This window comes from Gallus gallus, chromosome 1 (genome assembly GCF_016699485.2).
Source record: "Gallus gallus isolate bGalGal1 chromosome 1, bGalGal1.mat.broiler.GRCg7b, whole genome shotgun sequence".
NCBI lineage: Eukaryota > Metazoa > Chordata > Aves > Galliformes > Phasianidae > Gallus > Gallus gallus.
Window position 1 is genome coordinate 31995460 of NC_052532.1, and position 17161 is coordinate 32012620.

Consider the following 17161-nt stretch of genomic DNA (forward strand, 5'->3'; position numbering starts at 1 on the left):
AGAATAACATTTGTCCTTCCTGGTTTGCTATACTTGAAACATCTTTGGAGCAGAGTAATCTCTGGGTTTCTGTTTCTTTCTTTCTACATCCTGGTATTACAAGGATAGTCTGTTGTTGAAGCTCACTTTCGTCTATGAAAACCACTAAAATAAACTGCCCTTCTGCTGTGGAGACAGGCTGTTTATTTGATGCTGCCTGACTTTACGATTTTATAAAACTTTGATTTATAGTTCTCTGACTGGCTGTGGAAAGTGTAAGGACCATATTCAGCTATATTACAACTGCATAATAATGCTAGGAGCAGGTAACACTACGAAGTTAATGTGATCTACAAAGAAGATCATTCACCTCTGAGAAGAGCAATGGAGGAAATAGGACTCATGATATGACGTCCTTAGAACAGCCCATGTAGGTTTCAGGAACGATAAGCAGTTTTCTTCTGTTCTGATTATTTCCAAAGTAGGGATGTTTTTTAGGAAGATATGTAAACAAAATCTCAATAAAAGTGAAAGCGTAATGGCAGTAAGATTTTTAAAAATTATTATTTCCTCATCATACTATGACCCCACATCATTGCTAAGTTTCTTAGTAGCTTTCTAACTAAATTTGCTAATATGAATGTCTATGAAATATGCATTTAATGACTGTAACATTGATGAAAATATATTTGTTGAAACTTGAGACCTAAATTATAAATTTGTTTCAAAAATAAATGGATTTAACTTATGTAATTAGGCAATTAAAACAACAACAACAACAAAAACAAACAAACAAACAAACAAAAAACACCCCTAAGCAAGTTAGGGCAACACTGTCATATGACTTAGGAGAGCAGTAACAGAAGAACCAACAAAATATTTGCTATGAATAGATCACTGATAAATCATGAGTTTAGGTTAGTTTAAACAGATGGTTTGCAAGATAGTTTCCTATAATATACATAACATTCACAAAAAGCCTAATCAGATAAATTATTACAGTGATGCAAAAGCAGATCCACTTGAAAATGTATCCACTAAAATTACTTAAGAAGTTGGGTCATTAATAAATGGTATAATCTGATGAAAGAAGGTAAAATGATAAAATGATCATAACCTTTTTTTTTTTTTCATTAAAAATGCAAGGGAATGGTCATGATTGATATATTAGTTGGCTCTTCTTGTAAGATATGGGAAGATGTGGCTTACATTCTGTTCATGATAACTGTGATTCATTATGAATGCAGAAATGAGTAGGAGACTGACTGAAAGACTTTCTGACCTAAGAATGAATCATGTGTTCTGGACAAGCTTGGAACTTCTTCGAGGGGGACACACAGGACAAGGACTAGATGATAAAAGAGTCTCCCCTCATTTGTCTTTCCTCGTGTTTTACTAAAAAAAAAAATAAATAAAAAAAATAAAGCCTCTCAGCAATTTTTTAGGAATAGCTTAATATTTTTCTGCTGTTATTATTAGCCCAGCAGATTTTGGCCACATCTTTTCATAGAAATACAAGATGAAATGAACTGAGAGAGAGTGAGCTCTTTCACTGTCTTGTGTATAGTCATGACTTTCAGTGACTTCTTTCATATCTTGCCATCTTTTTGCAACTAGTACGTTTTCATAACTAGTGTTTTCTGTCTCTGTCATCTGGAGCTGTGCTAAGAATTACCTGCTCTTCTCTATGTCAGCAGAACTGCTGCAGCCCTTCTGAAGGCTTGGAAATTCTTGCCTTCAGACTGTGAAATTCTGTACTTCCTAGGATAAGTATTTTTTAAAGACATCAGTGAGCATTTTTGGGTCAGTGTCTGGGTGGGGTGATGCAATTATGACTCTGAAAATCCTGTTCAAGATGCCTGCCTTAGAGACTTGCAGCAGTCTTTTTATATTTCCATGTTCTATTTGCAAATTCCTGGACAACAGGCAGTTTCAATAGATCTTTTAAAGTGTTTTTTTTTCTTTTTTTTTGGTTTGTTTGCTTTTTGTTTGCTTGTGTTGTGGTTTAACCTGGCAGGTGGCTGTAAACCACATAGTCGTCTGCTCACTCCCCCCACTTCCCAGTGGGATGGGAGAGTGAAGTGAAAAAAACAAAGTAGAACTTGTGTGTTGACATAAAAAGATTTACTAAGATAGAGAAAAGGATAATAACTATAACATATATATATATATATACATATTTATATAAGCGATGCACAAGGAATTGCTCACCACACCCAACCAATGACCAGCTAGCCCTCTGAGCAGCAGAAGAGAGTGAGATGCCCTTACACCCCCTTCAAAACTCCTTCCACTTGATGCAGTATAGTATGGAATAGCACTTTGTCCAGTTTAAGTCAGCTGTTCTAATTCTGTTCCCTTGGGCCCTTTGTTGCACATGGACTGGGCTCTGTACAACTCCGCTTAGCTGCAACTATAAACACTGATGTGTTATCAACATTGTTTTTCTCCTAAAACCAAAACATAGCATCATACCAGGCACATCGAAGAAAATATTTCTGTCCCAGTTGAAACTAAAACAGCTTGTTTGTTTGCTTCTCTCTCTTTTTTTTTTTTTTTTTTTAAATTGTTAAGTGCTTTTAAGATATATAACTGTTACTTAGATACTACTTTGCTGTCATTTCTGGCTGATGCACAATGAAATCTTCATGTTTCTTTATACAGGTCAATTGATTACTGCGAGCACAGTAGACTATTTTCCCATTAAAAATACTCATTTAAACATTTAAATGTTACAGAGAAATGTTTTTAGAATTTCTGTGATTTTACTTGTATATCAATAAAATGCTGCGTAAAAATACTTCAGTTTGTTTAAATGCACACACTCTTTCCTGGCAAACAAAATTTCAGAGTTCTTTTGTTTTACATTCCAGTATATCTTAGGTAAAAGTTCATTCATTTTTTCCTTCTCCTTTTCTCTTTCCTTTTCCCTTTTCTTTTTCAAAACAAAACAAAACAAAGTGCATTTCTTAATCAAAAGTCTTGATTTGAAATAAAATATATATATATTTGGGGTAAATTCAGAGAGAAAAATCAGGAAAATATGACAGTCTCTCATGCTTTAGTTAGAAAAAGCTAATAATTGTAGTCCATTTTGAATAATAATTTGAAATTAAGCTGGATAAAATACAGCAAAATATCATGGAAGAAACTATTACATCTGATCACTGCATCATCAAAGATCACTCATTATATTGTTCTTTTTATCTCTGATTTCTACAGTTTTGCTAGGGAATCTATTCTGCCATATGCTTCCTACAATAATATAGGGCTCTTCTACTGATAGATGTGAAAAGAGATTACAAAGAAAATAATAAAATAAATAGCCTTTTCTTGAAGAAGTCCTGAAGCAATTGGGGAAGATCAGTGCAACATATTCTCCTTGAATGTTCACTATATTTATAGAGATAGCAAGTTGTAGAGCTGTTTTATTTCTTGCTGCTGATGCATTATTTTCTTTTCTCCCATGCTGTGTCACAGCATGCCATCTTATTTTGCAACCTCTGAAGCCAAGAGACAAATCTCTGAAACATAAGAAAAATGTATGTAGACGTTTTGTGTTTAAAAATCAACCTGCTTCCACTGGTGACCAGGTGGATTGTTGTTTAGAAAACATAAAATTTACATAATTACTGACTGTAGGATTATATTTGTAAACATTCAGTTTCTTCCTGCAGAATTGTAAGTGTGAGAACAGCTGTCTCAAAAATTCTGTGATTATCACTGTTAATTAATTCTGCCTGAAAAACAGCAAGATAGAAACAAACCCTAAGTCCCATCTCAGAATTTGCAAACCTATTCTGTGTGTACTGCAAGATGAAGATGACAATGACATACGAAGGTTTGACTGTTGCAGACATTATACAATCCTAATTTTGAGCATATCATATTGAGCATACACTATTACAGCTCAGACTGAAGAATTGATTTTATGAGAGCATAGGAATGGTATTTGCTGTAAGAAGTACTTTTACATCAATTCTGAGACAGAATGGTGAAAGACTTGCATTCCTTTTGGTATCTAGGTGCCCGATAACTTTAGCTGTGCTTTCATTATGTTTAATATTTCCTCCTCCTTCCCTCAGCTCCCAGGTAATAACTGCATAACCATGCACATAAAGATATTCAGTACATAAAAGCAATTATTTATTTCTGAAAACAAATTCTATATCATGAACAATATCCTGCCTCCCCAGGCAAGAGTTTAGAAGGTTTTGAAAGAAAGCACCTGTGTCCTAGGAAAGGTGCATTCATGACTGCCAAGAGGAAAATATCCCTGCTTTCTCATATCCTGTGCTCTTACCAAGTATCCAGCTGCCAAGCAACAGCAAGTAGAAGGCACAATGAACTGTGGATTATATGGAAAGAGTTGTAATTAGCATAGATGATGGCATTTAGAAATTAGGAAGCCCAAGAAAGTTGTAGTTTCTGAGATCGGAATATTTCTTTCTGCTTACTCTAATATTTAAACAGTATCCAGCCAAAGTTCTTTTTTTGCCACTCACGGTCTAGAGACAGAACAGGCCAGTAGGAGCAGGATCATGTGGAAGACTCCCTGTTGATTTTACTTTGCTTCTTTTCTCAGATCTTCATCTCTAAGTAATTCAATTTGAATCAGCAAGTCCTGCTGTGATTAACCTTTCTACAGATCTATGTGAAATTTAACTCCCGAAGGATGCAAGTCAAATCAAGTTTTTTGTTTTGTTTTACTTTATTTTTTAGTCAATCAGTTATCCAATAGAAGCACTCTATGCTGAAAAAAAGAAAAAAAAGTAGCCTTACAAGCCAGATTGCCAATAAAAAGTCATTAAAAAATGAGTATAGTTGACGAAGTGAAAGACTAAATAGGAAAATATCAAAAGAGGATTGAAATTATTTTTAATTCTTTAAATGTGTACCTCTTTCAGCTGTAAAATAGCTCATAAATTTTCAGGACACTAGGCTATAACTGTAGATTTATCTCAATAACCAGAGGTTTTATAATAAAAAAAATAAACGTGGAGTTCCTTGTTGGTTATATTAAAAGCTAGTTAAGATAGGGCTTCAATATGATACACTGGGATTTAGTGGGTAAAATGTTAATATTACAGGTTTTTTAAATAATTACAGTCACATCTAAGATATACTTTTGCTTTGTTCATTGCTGGTACGAAATTGATAAAACTGATTCAAATTGATAAAAGAACAGGAGGATCAGAGATAATTAAAAGGAAATAAAAGATTCCTGAGCCTCTGATCTTTATATTGTATTAAATAATTATAAGTTCAATCAGGATAATTGAAAATGTTACTAACCTCATATGTTTTTGGATGTATCAATTAAAAGTAAAGTAAAGTACCTCATGGAAAATAAAAGCAAATCAGATATCAAAGGAAAGAAAAAGTTCAATGAAAGACTAAATGTAAGCTGCTTGGCAGAAGACAGAGGAAAAAAGATCTTACCTCACTGCTGTTACATGAAAAGGGAACTTCTTTTGTATAAACCACCTTCATGTGAGATCATTATAAGTTGGAGAGCTCAAATTTCAAGGATTTACAGTGAATATCTCATCTTGGTTTGGTGAGAGAGATTGTTCTTATCCTCTGCTGAAGAGATTATTTGTGCAAAGATAAAACTGCATGAGTTCTATCTCCATCAGCATGGGTTATGATATGGGCAGGCAAATGGACTGGTAAGTGTCAGACATGCTTAATGAAGAACAGGAAAAAAGTTGAGTATTGTCAAATTGTATGAAGCTTCCTCCCTTCCTTATTTGCATGTATTACTCCTGTATTTCCTCCTCTTCTCCACAGAAATTTCCTTATTCATGCCAAGCATCAGGTGCTTCAGACTGGGAATATCCAAAGGAGGTCATCTAGTTTAGATCTCTATTCAGAGTAGGGCTAACTTTGAAGTTGGGTAAAAGTGCTCAGGGCTCTGCACAGTGAAATTCTGAGCATCTCCAAGGATATTCCACTTCATCCCTAGGCACTTGCTTGGCAACCCCCAAAGTGAATAATCCATCTGAAATTCCCTTCCTACAGCTTATGAACAGTGCAGCTTGCCCTTTCACTATGAACTTATTAAAAAAGTCCAACACAACTTCTCCATAATCTCTCTGGTTGCTGAAGACTGAAACCAGATCCTTCACTTGTCTTCTTTTCTCCAGGTTGAACAAACACATCTTCCTCATCTTCTCCTAATACGATATACTTCAGCCCTCTCAACGTTTTGGCAGATTCTCTACAGTTTGTTGTTCTCTCTCATACAGGGAGAATATAGAAATATTATATCCTTTGACACAATATTTCAGTTGCAACATCATGAGTGTCAGGTAGAGAGAAATAACCGCTTTCATTAAACTGATGGCTATGAATTTGCTAATGGGGCCCAGTATCCTGGAAGCCTTCAACATACACAGGCCTAACTCATTTTTCTATTAACGAGATTCTCTGTGTACCCAGAGCTCACCCTTACAGATACCACAAGAGACTTCCTGGAACTGTTACCTGTGAACGTTTTCTGTAAAAGTAAATGGGCTAAAGAAGTAGAAGTAACAGTATTCACATGCTTCCTACCAAAAATAGTTGGAAAAAAAATTGATGGAAATTCGTTTAGTTGTTGTTAGAACGCTCATTAAAATTACTAAGCAGCCCTTAATTTATGGGAATGTAAGATATGCTTTCATTCTTTTAAGGTACCAGGTAACTGAATCAAGAACAGCCTGCATCCAAAGCTCAGATATCTATCAAGGTGTGAGGTCATTTGTAATTCTGAACTGTGTTGGTAAGTAATAAGTACTTGAAAGTAATAAAAATAAAGAGTAAAACATTTAGAATACATTGAAATCATACTGCTAGCATGGCTTTTCCCACCTCTTAGCCTTTAGTGCTAAATGCACTCCTATTTGTTTTTCATTTCTATTTGTAATACATTACTTTTCCAGAAAAAAAAAAAAAAATATATATATATATATATATGTATGTATATATAATAGTATAACGTCTCTCAAGTGTCTAATTTGGTTGCAGGTCAAATAGCTTTACAGCCTAACAGACAGCAAGCTTCAAGGAGAGAGTCTGCACCCCCCCCCCCCAAAATGTACCCATTTAAGTGGCCATGTACTAATACTGTATAAATACACCACTCCAAGGAACTTGATTTAAATCTTATGGAGTTTGATTTCCCTAATGCCTTTCAGCTAGCAGTCTGAAGTAGATCTTATTGGTTAATGCAGATTTATATATTTAGTTATCCTTAAAGCTACACTGACATAAAGACCTCATATTTATTATCGTATTATATACATTATATACACAGATAATAAGAATACTGAACTTCCCTTCTCTCTATTCCGTCTCCTTTCTAATACACCATACTACAGCAGTGAAGTATGATATTGTTTAAAATTTTTACAGAATTAAAATACTTCAGCTGTTCTTGCTTCTCTTCCCAGTTTGCTCTCACCAGTCCCAGATGTGTCCTGTTTATGTCACATATGTGTGTGTATAAGTAAAATACCTTTGTTCTGAGAACACACCAAGAAAAGAATAAAGCTTTGTTTAACAATACCATAAGCCCACAGTGTTATGACTCCAAATTATGGACTCAATCTGAAAGGGCAATTTTTAAAAGAAATTTAAAAACAGCTTATTTTGTACAATTTTATCAACTACTTTAAAAAGTATTTTTTTTTTTTTGTGGTTCTCATGGAGCTTAAATTATTATGTCAGTCACTTAGATATCACTTTCCCATTTTCTAGGAGCAGTTTGGGAAAAGACTGTTTTTCCAGGTCTAACAGGGTCCAGCTTTACTGAATCTGTCACATGAACCCAATTACATGTTGTGATGACAACAGAAACAAACAATACAAGAGATGGTCACGAAATCCCTTGTGCCTCATATGGACATATGCACAATGTCCTCTTTTCACTACCATTGCAGATTAAAGGACGGCTGCAGCTGAAAGCACTGTGCCAGCACTGCAGAGCAGAAGACACGCTGCGCTCTGTGGCATAGGAGCATTGTCTGTGCTGCAACCACTACTTTCATGAGAAGGTGTCTCAGACAGGCTGCATATGCATTGCTAACTGCATTTGTCCCTTGTCTCCCTCATGGAGAAATTCTGTGGTTGCTGAGGAGGGTGACCTTAGACATTCTGCATAGAGCATACATAATTGAAAACATGCAGAACTCCTTATTAAATAAACTGCATAGAAAGAAGCAGGATCAAATCCAACAGGAAGAAACAAGTTGAACAGAGAGAGTTTGTTCATGCCCTATCTTGTGGGTGCTCTGAAACGGACAGGTAAAGCAGTACCCTGGATAGATGATCAAAGTAAGCCCCAGAAGACAAAAGTCAGTTGTATTCAAACCAGAGTAAATATCCATCTACATACAGTCTTCTGGGTGGGCATAGGCTTTAGGAGAAAACTAAGATGCCTCATTTCAGATAAACAGGAAGAAAGATTTATCCAGCTTTAAACAGCACTCTGCCTAGCTTATATATTTCTTGTCAGACGCTCTTTGTCATTGAGGCAGAGGAATCAAACACACTTGGGGTGATACTCACCGCACTGATTTCTGGTTTACCACTGACTGCACAGGCTTTTATGCTCTAGACACGCTAGCTGATGACCTGACATCCTTTCTATTTCCTTACCATCTTCCAGGCACATGAACATGTTCTTGCTGCACACATGGGACCACCCAGCCAGGATCAGTACACTGACTCAGCGTATCAGTGTTTGAGGCACTGATGTCCACAGCAGAAGTATTTCCAGACAGACAGCTTAGTACAGAGTCTGAGATACTGCCTTCAAGCGTAAGCAGAGGGAATATTAAGGTACCAGTTATATCTGGCTCAGACACAGCATTCTCTTTAAGCTGAGCTTCATTGTATAAACAAGATTTTATATTTTTGTTCTAAAATATAAAAAATTACTATGAACTTGGTGTTACTATCTTTCTGGCAAATATTAATGTATTATGTTATACTGGATGGTGATATTTTATTCTATACATCCGTAAAAGATCAAGTAGCCACCGTCCCACAGTATACTATTGGAATATTATTCACCTTGGAATATTATGAGTTCTCCTTTTCCCTGAGCAGTATGAAATTGTTAATGACAGTGATGGAAGAGGAAACTCCTAACAAGTGTTGCCTTCTGCAACTGCTATGTTGGCCTCCTGTGTTAGCCCTCTTGCACACACTGACCAATTACCTGATCAGGGCCAAATGACTGCAGACACACACCAATATGATGAGCAGTAAAATGGCATCTATTCATTACTTCATTCATTAAGCACAGCTTATATATCTTTACTTGAGCTATCGTGCCCTGTCCTGATTCGTCCGTACTGGATCTTAGCCCCTTACTACAATTCCTTATTTGGCTCCTATTGTCTCCTCATTCCTTCGCCTTCTTATCTTGTTTACTTCGTTAGCAAGAACAGTCTGTCTGAGCACAACAGCACTCTTTCACTGTGCTTAGGGAGAGGCCTATCCCATACAGCACGTATCCCCGTCAAGCGCCTACTACAACAAACAAGTATTAGACAAACTGTTTATCACATTTGGGCTACAGATTGAAATCCAAACAGAAAATATATTATGGTCCCTTTCCCATGCATAATCTTGCAAATTAAATTTAATAATGAAACCTGCAGCATGCTTCTTCCTTTTCAGCTGGCACACATAGGGTAAGCAGATAAAAAAATAATTTACAGAGGACTATAGTGACATGCATACATGTCTTGCCATGGGTTTGCGAAAAAAAAAAAAAAAGTGCTGCTGCTTCTTTTTCACTCACCCAATGTTTTTGTCTCCAAAACATTAATCAGTGTTCATCAGAGCTATAGTGAACAGTTTGTCAGAAATTCAGAATTAAAAGTCAAGCTTAATTTGAAAAGGCTACCAGCTAATCACTTTTTGGCTTGTGCTGACAAATGAAGTATGAAACATGCCAGCAGCTGCATATTTTATTCAACTGTTTGATCTGAAAACTAGACAGACCAGAGTGTAGAGAGGGAAGAGTGAGCATAACAAAGAGGAAAAAGGGGAAAGTGTTGTCCCCACAACAAAAAATTGTGTGTTAAAATGACTAATTAATCATTCTGAGAGATTTCTCCATTGACCCAAATTAAGCCCTTGCTAGTTTCACATACATATGAGAAATTAGTTGTCAAATGAAGTTTGTTAGCATACTGCCACTCCAGTTCTTGAAGGCAGCGTGAACAATGCAGCCTTGATCAATCACAAGACTCTGCATTGCTGGTGTGACTCCATTCTCTCACTGGACCATGTCTAATAAGTAAGTCAAAGATATACCTATTTCCTCCTATGTGCACTTTACCCTTTGCCTCCTGACCTCACACAGCCCCAGCATTCCACTGGAAAGAATGTGGAGTAGCAGAAAGAATGATATAATACAGTTGTAGAAAGGAGTATGACTAAAATCTTCACTGAGCATCAAAAGATCTGGGATAAATAAGTATAACTGCAGAAGCAATATGTGCCACAGCCGAACCTCAAATGACCAGATTGGTCAAAAGGCAAGCACATTTTATGAAGGAGGTTTCAATGTAAGGTCATAAGCCTCAGAAACATCTGTTCAAGGTCTACTAAAAGCAGATGCGCCCAGAAAGTGAAGAGCAAAAGCAGAAAGAATCTCATAGGAAACCCAAGAGATAAAAAAAATTGAACAAACTACTTATTTGAAGAAAGCTTAATGTTATTTTGTCTGAACTTTGTTCAGGAAAAAAATGCTGTTTTGAGCTTTTTTTTCAGGAAATGAGATTGTGTGACAGTACCTACCTACAAAATCAGTGTTCCTCAACAACAGTAAAGGGCACATACAAGTAAATGAAGACATTACAGGAAGTGACAAATCTCACTTTATCCAAAAACTCCAACACAGACATACAGAAGGAGAGCTTCTTTCCCTCCCCTGCATTTCAAGGGTTGTGTCCCTGTTCCGTGTTACATGTTGGTGCCATATCCGTATTCTACGATTCATGATAGAGAGAGGCTCACATCACAATAACAGCAGAGCAATGATGCACTCAGGCAAGCCTATGGTCTTGTTCCTTTTTAAATTCAGGTTCTCTTCAACTTGAGAGATGCTGTGGCACCATACCGCACTGGGGAGTGTGTGATTGGCAGCTCCACAGGAAAAGCGTAGTGATGTCAAGTGAGGCAGCAATGGAAAAACAAATCCTTTTAGGAGACCTTTTTCCCTCCCTGGTATAATCTGTGCCAGAAGAACTTGTTGGAATACTCACTTGGCATGTGGGAGATCTGTCTTTACATTTAATAAGAAATTTAAGAGTCAAATTCCCCAGCCAATGCCCCTATCTGTGTTCTGAGAGCTGGCATTCTGAGCTCATTTGCTTTCTGTTGATGCTGTCCTACTCCACATTTGCCAGCTGCTTAAAACACACATGAGAGATAACGAACTTAGTTCTAAATCCGTGCTCTGAATCAGACCTCTGTTTCAGACACATCTGAATGTTGATCTCTCACCTCCTCAGTGATTATCCTAAGCACTTGATGTTGCAGTAAAGAAACACCAGCAGTTCTGTGAATCAGATTCCTCTATTTTCATCATAGCTGCCCCAAGACGCTGCTGAAGTGCTGGAGGAATTATACTGATATTTCAAAAACCAACTGTTGCTTTATTTTTTTCCCTGACAGTAATATTTATTTATTTATTTTAATAACTCAAATATACTGAAATGGGAAGTAATACCAGCAAATTTCTTGAATGAAAATGGTAACGGTATAATTTGACAAATACAGTCAGGAACTAACTTAAGCTCATATTTATAAAGCAGATTTTAGTTGAGGTCTGAAATTTTATGTCATTTCTCCAAGTCCTGTCAATAAATCTATATAAAAATAATTCCTATCACAAAGGGATTCAAATGCCACAGACAAAACTCTGCTTTCTTTTACAGATTTGTTTTTTGACACCAAACAGGTCATATCTGGGGGATAATTTCAGTCCATATCTTCTCCTGGACTCAACTCAGCTTGTTCTTTTCCAGATGAAATTATAATATAAGCTTTCAGGATAACTTTCTATACAGAAATGTTTTGGAGACCATTTTTTTTCCATTGTTAGGACCATGAACTCTCTTCATTTAGTTTTCCTGGTGTTTACAAGTTCTGAAGAATAAGTATCTGAAAATTATCTGTGTAATATATAATCTGGTTTTGGTATGGATGAAAAAAGTTATGTTGAGCACTTGACACGTTGTACCAACCTTTTATCCTATAACCAAAGACCAGAAAGTGGATTAATTCTTAGTAATGTGGACTTCAGAACAAGTAAACCAGATCAAGCTGTAACACATTTCAAATAAGGTCTCAGGAAGCTGCAGAGAACAATTGTAAGAACTCAAAATGTGTAGTCCTTTTTGTTAACAGTAGTGATTATATCTGATATTAGGAGATTTTGTGTTTGTGTGTGTGTGTAGACAAAAAGTATGAAGATTCTGCATCTCTAAACAACACAACCAGAGATTATGTGGGTGAGTTTCCAGGGTCTATGAAAGTGAAATAGACTTCACTAGGCAAGCATGTCTCCAAATGCAGAAACAAGTCCAAATGTTCAGATATGAATTGTCTAAATAGAGTAATTAAATGGGAAGCCCAAAATACTTTTATACAAAGCTGGAACTGTTTAAACATAATTTTCATATTTTTAAACAATTTAAGACATCTTCAGTTCTTAGTATCCATATAGATTTTTTATTTAAATTATAATAAACTTAAATAATTAGTTTTTTATATCTTGATAACAAATATATTAGAAATATGAATACAGGTGTATTAAAAATGCAAGACTGATTCTGCCACTCCTTTTTCAATCATAAACATTTTCCAGAAAATGTATTTAAAATGATTAAAACATGGGGTATAGAATTTGTGTCTAGAAAGACATCATAGAAACACAAATGGAGTCATCAATATAATATGAAGTATGTTTTAAATAGCAGCAAAAACACTTGGAAACTTCTTAGTAAAAATGAAATATGAGTTTTCAAACAGTTTTCTCAGCAATTTCTATACTGTGTAAGAGTCAGAATTTCAGAAGTGCTCTAAGATCAAAATTTTTGAAAGTATTTTAGCCCTTCAATGGCCATAGCAAAAATCACTGTGGACTGATTAATGTTGCTAATATCTGGATCTCAGGTTTGAACTCACAGGAGGTTAATACTGTAATATATAGGAAATGTAACACTTTGCCCAGTGCAGGAGTGCTTTTACAAGACTGTTTCTTAAGCTGGCTTAAGCATCCTTGATAACCTCTCTACTCACTGCCTAACACCATTTCTTTGGTAAATGAAGAATGTTTTATCTATAAGGCAAGCAAGATCAATGAACTAATCCAACAAGAAAAGGAAAGAAGTAAAGGAAGGAAATGGTGAAAAGAAATGGAAGTGGGGAAAGGAAGGAGAGAGAAAATAAAAGAAGTGAAATAGGGAATATATTTTTAAATATTGGAATAAGGACAGAAAAAAAATAAAGAAAGGAATAAAGAAGAACAGAAAGAAAGAGAAAAAGGAGAAAAAGGTAGAAAGGATTAATTTCAGCTGTCTCAGTTCCCAGGTTCGGTTTGGCCACCCAAGCAGTTGTGCCACCACACTTAAAGGGACAATGTGAGTACCAGAATTAATGACTGGAGTGTGAAAAGGGAGGAGGAGTGTGCTGACCCCACACTACTGCCTGAAGAAATGCAGATCAGATCCAGTGTCAGGATCTGAGAAATTCCTGACAAGGAGCAACACTGCCATGTTAGGTCTGTGTTTACTGTCTTACTGATCCCCAGCAGCCATCAGATTCAGAATACGCTGAGAGGTCATTTTGGAGATGTGGTTGATGGCTTATCAGAAGTGTCTAAAGACAAACTATGACATTATTAGAAGATCCATGGCTTAGTGACTTCAGAGTATGTTGGCATAAGTGTTACAGTTTTCAGTACTTGCACTGAGGTTGGAAGGCACACAGCTGTACTGCTTTAAGACAGTCAGCAAAACTGAGCAATACAAGCATCCTAATGCATGCTTTCTGCAGAAACGTTTCATCAGTAGAGGATTCATAATTATTTACTGGTAACGTACCTCTAGTCTATATGCAATTTTGCAGGCACAACTTTAAGTCCATATTTTCACACCGTTCCTCCAGTGAATCACATGCAAACAAATAATTGGTTTGTGTGGCTACATCTGTTGTAGAGCTCCTCTCAGCAAAACTTTTGGCCAAGGAATGGGCACATCTTGCCTCTTAACTGAGGCAAAAAAGGCTGCAGCATGTGGCTTAGGAGTGCATGTATGTTTTATGTTATCTTTATTTTTTCTGTTGTATCATAAGGATGCATTTCTCAAACTGGTTTGGCCAGCACTTAGCTTGGAGTTGTGGGAAAAAATACGTTATGTGGTATTTACGTCCTTGGAAAAAATATATGTAGTTGTGGAAATTCACTCGAAAACATGCAAACCCGGACTTCATGAGGGAAAAGTCAAGCAGGACCACTTGAGAAAAGTTGCTGTAAGAGATGATCCCTTCCCTTCCCTTCCCTTCCCTTCCCTTCCCTTCCCTTCCCTTCCCTTCCCTTCCCTTCCCTTCCCTTCCCTTCCCTTCCCTTCCCTTCCCTTCCCTTCCCTTCCCTTCCCTTCCCTTCCCTTCCCTTCCCTTCCCTTCCCTTCCCTTCCCTTCCCTTCCCTTCCCTTCCCTTCCCTTCCCTTCCCTTCCCTTCCCTTCCCTTCCCTTCCCTTCCCTTCCCTTCCCTTCCCTTCCCTTCCCTTCCCTTCCCTTCCCTTCCCTTGAACAAGCAGCTTTGCCAGAGAAAACCTCTTTTATTTTTTTCTTTTTTGTTCTTATCCTGTTACTGAATTTACTCAAGAGCATCTTTTGACTCTGTAGTGGAGAGACATTAAAGGAAGTCTTGGCATCTGCTGTGGTCTCTTTTGGTTCTCAAGACGTGTCTCCTCATGAGGCCTTCCGTCTGCAGAGATGCAGCGTTGACAAACTTCTGGGCCCCTTCACTTGTCGTTAACACTTAGCAAAATGTCTTTCCCACACCAAAGATTTCTACAGCTTGTGAGCCAAAGGTACATTATCACATGGTTCCCTTCCAATAGTTCATGTTACTGTACATACTGCATATGTAGCAGCAGGTCTGCTCATTAGTGTTTTATACTTGGTCTTTTTGTTCGGTGCGGTAATATGAGCATTGCTAAAGTCTCCACTGGAGTGTCACTTACAGTATTCTGATGCCATGTCATGTCACATTTGTTCAGACACAGCCTCTCTGACTGCAGCAAAGTTCTTAGGATGTTTGTTTCCTTTTAAGTGTAGGCTTCCGATAAACAGATTTTCTGTTGTAGACTTGTACAGTAAATGCATTAGTGTCTTGACCCTGACCTTTGGAGCCTGAGTTTTGATTGCACTATTTCTCCATAAATTTCTAAAATATTTGGAGTAGCACACAACAACAATAAGCCACATTTCTTCATTTCTCAGGAGATAAAGGAATGCAAGAGCTAAATTTAGATATTCTGCTGAAGATCTACAATATCCATGTCATCCCTGAAAAGATAAAATAATCTAGGAGACCTCCACAACATCCTTCTTTCAGTTCTCCCCCATCATGTCTATCATGAAGATTTTCCTAATACCTGATCTGAATTTACCTTGCTACATAAACCTACCACACTTTTTAGCTCTCCATTGATTCTGTTCTTTGCAGGTTCTTTCAACAGGTTCTTCCAGCTTGATACTGAAAAATGGCTGTAATATTTCTTCTGAGCTCTCTGTAGGCTTTCACTAGACAGAAAGATGATCCTATAGGCAGTGTAATTGTAGATCTGTGATTAAAGAATTTGCCTGAGGGTTAGAAAGTTGGGCTCAACTTCTCACATTATAACAGATCCTGCAATGCTGATGGTAAACTGTGTAGGCCCAGATCCAAAGAGATTTTTGGGACTCAAAAGCTTCTTGCTTCATTCATTTACAAGTCTAACCACTGTTCAGTTTTTCTGCTTTCATGCTGTTAAGTCTGCTGAGAGAATGCCTTTCAAGTTGAGGGATGCACTGGAAATGGACAGGAGAACCAAGTTAGCTGCTGTTGATGATACTTAAATATGGACAGAAGCCAAACCATTGTCAGTCATGTCAACAGTGATTTACTTCTAAGCCTTTGCAGACCTAAAATTCAGGCATCTGAGGATATGCAGTGCTGAAAAATGAGGTGTTGATAGAGTCTGGGCACCTCCAAAGATTAAGAAGGAGCTTTCAAAAGCTCAGTTTTAGGTTCTTAAATTCTAAGTCTCACTTAAAATCATCATCACCTTTCTTTATCCAGACCTTGTGATATCTATGTTTCTATGACTCCCTGTTTGGAAAGAGATTTGCAAATGCCTACTCTCCCTAGTACCTGTTAAGTGAGATAATAGTACTTGAATATTTAATGGAGTCAGGCTGAATATTTTCATAGAAACAGAAAAGCTCAGATATTTGCTTCTATAAAATTGCAAGTTAAAACAAAAAAGTACTGTGGACTTTTCTCATAACTACCTTTACTTCATTTCTTAGTTAAACAGTCTAATCTCTAGACCTGCCACATAAGCAGAAAAATTAAGACTAAACTATAGAATCTGTAGTTCAATAAGCTGTCAGCAGGAATACTGGAGTGTATATGGATCTTATTTGTCCAGAACAGGCATTTCGGTAGAACAGTTTCAAGATCATATATTTGTATTCTCTTTAATGCTTCTGTGACTCATTTTATAAACCTTTGGCAGACATTTTTTACGTTACATATTCTGAAATATATTACCTGCTTTTAAATTTGAGAAGTTGTTAAAATGTATGAGGAGCTCAAATATAACAAAAGCATAGGTTCCAATATAAGTCTGAGAAGCTTAAGATTTTATGAAAACAATTGAAAAAAATTAATTGCTAATCTGCAAAACAGACTTAAAATTTTTTGAACAGGTCTTTGTGAAAAGTCTGGTACTTCCATTCTGGAAATACCACAATCTCCTGTACACTGACCCCTTCACAGCTCCTTATAGTGTTCCAAAGAGAACTCAGATTTTTACCCCCTTCTCAAAAAGAAAACCAAAACCAAAAGCTGAACTGAACAGCTGAGAAAGAGCAATTCGTGAGTCCTTAGAAACTGGCTTGAGCT